This window comes from Oratosquilla oratoria, chromosome 18 (assembly GCF_046742065.1).
Source record: "Oratosquilla oratoria isolate Oo_2021 chromosome 18, ASM4674206v1, whole genome shotgun sequence".
NCBI lineage: Eukaryota > Metazoa > Arthropoda > Malacostraca > Stomatopoda > Squillidae > Oratosquilla > Oratosquilla oratoria.
In genome coordinates this window covers 14,581,918-14,584,417 of record NC_134794.1, presented here as the reverse complement: position 1 = coordinate 14,584,417, position 2,500 = coordinate 14,581,918, and positions in this window count along the sequence as shown.

The window sequence follows — 2,500 nt, the reverse complement described above, 5'->3', positions numbered from 1 at the left end:
CCCTATCCCCCTGCCCCTCTATCCCCCTACCTCCTTCCCCCTATCCCCCTATCTCCCTATCCCCCTTCCCCCTTTCCCCTTTCCCCCTATCCCCCTTCTCCTTTCCCCCTATCTCCCTTCACCCTATACCCGTATTCCCCTGTCTCCTTTCCCCTATCCCCCTCCCCCTATCTCCCTATCCCCCTATCTCCCTATCCCCCTTCCCCCTATCCTCCTACCTTCTTCCCCCTATCCCCCTTCCCCCTTCCCCCTTTACCCTTACCCCTATCCCCCTTCCCCTCTATCCCCCTCCCCCCTATCCCCCCATAGAAATCATGGCCCTGTTTTTAATCCTCAACATTATGGTGTGACAACGAGAAGACTCCATCTGTGGCCTCCGACTTCTCATAGGCACGTGTGTCCCATCAGACAAAAGGATTATGGAAAAAGCGCGGGAAAATGGACTACCACAATGTCCGATTACGTCTGACTGATAGAGTTTTTTTTTAGGTTTATTTGTTGATCAGTGTTTTACATTTGCGCGGGAGTCCGTTTTTAACGGACGTCCATTTACAACCCATTGTTGCAATTAGCGGAAAAACAACTAAAAGGTCCGGACTCGTTGTCGAGTTTTCAGACTACAAAGCCGCTTGTGCGAGCATACGAAGGAATTATCGAATCATCAGCCAATGGTAATGCGAGAACTTGTCCCATTCTACCCCGGGGAGGAAGGCTTTACATTCTAATTACACACTGTAGTGATGGAAAACGTATGATGTGGGTCTGATACTAGTATTGATTTGAGGATTAGTTGTGGCGGCGCGTAAGTGTATGGAGCTGTCAGCCGCGGCTTGGGCAAATGGGCTCCACAATCCCAGGTCATTACTATAGTTATGGTGAGGTATGGGATAATGGTATGGTGAAGTACTCTAGGATACGATAACGATATGGTAGCATGTTGTGATGTATGGTGAAGTACTCTAGGATACGATAACGATATGGTAGCATGTTGTGATGTATGGTGAAGTACTCTAGGATACGACTACGATATGGTAGCACGTTGTGATGTATGGTGAAGTACTCTAGGATGCGACTACGGTATGGTAGCATGTTGTGATGTATGGTGAAGTATGGTAAGTGGATAAAGTGGTGAGGTTGGGTGGCTACTGTCTGTAGTATGGTACTAAAAAGTATTTACAAAGACAATATAGTGCATTTGGGGGTGGTTATGGTGACATGTTGTAATACGAGTATGGTGAAATATTGTGAGGATGAGTGGCCTATATATACATAGTAAAGTAATGTGGTGTTCATACAGTCATGATATGGTGAAATTGGGCGTATTTTCGGTCACGTATTGTGATATATGGTGAGGTATGTTAGTGAGAGGAATTGGTGATGGTGAGAGGTTAGTATATATAATGTGGAACACTGGTTTTTATTCGAATATTGATATGGTGAAGCTGGATGAAGATATTGTGATATTGTGATGTAGATATGGTGAATATAAATAATTAGGTTGAGTGGTCGGTGTAAGTAGCTTGATATGATATGATGTTCATATAAGGACAAAGCTGGATTTGGTTATTGTGATGTATGGTGAATAATGAGGGATTTGAAATATGAGACAGGATGGTTAGTATATTTGATGTGATGTGATGTTTGAATATACACTGGTATGGTGAATTAGGCTATGATTATGGTATGGTGACTTATTGTGATGTATGGTGAAATATGGTGGTGAATTGGAATGAGATGGTATAACGGATGTAATTTCCCTAAAGGGTGAGGTATGGCGAAGCTGATTATGATTACAGTGGCGTATTGTGATGTTTGTATGGTGATGAGTTGAAGTAGTAAGATTGGGTAAGTGGTGTTTGTTGTGTGGTGCAGTATAGTGTTCGCACCGGTATCGATATGGTGATACGACGTATTATATGGGTATGGTGAAACATGGTGACGTTTGGATGGGCTGTGCATGTGGTATATTGCAATATGGTGTCAAGCTGGGTACGGTCATGGTGACTGTATTTTATTTATGTATTTATTAATTTATTTATTCATTTATTTATTTATCTATTTATTTATTCATTTATATATCTATTTATTTATTTATTTATCTGTTTATTTATTTATTTATTATTCTTTTTATTCATTTATTTATTCATTTATTTATTTATTTATTTATCTGTTTATTTATTCATTTATATCTATTATTTGTTTATTTATCTATTTATTAATTTATTATTTCATTTATTTATCTATTTATTTATTTTATTTATCTATTTATTATTCATTTATTTGTATTAATTATATTCATTTACTTATCTATCATTTATTTATTTATTTATTTATTTTATTTATTTTATTTATTTATCTATCTATTTATCTATTTAGTTATTTAGTTATTTATCTATTTATTTACATGCATGATTTTTGTGGTCATTTATTCCGTTTCTCTAAATTTGTATTTGCAGAGCTTAACATTAAGTAATTATTGATATATTACATTTTTTGCAGC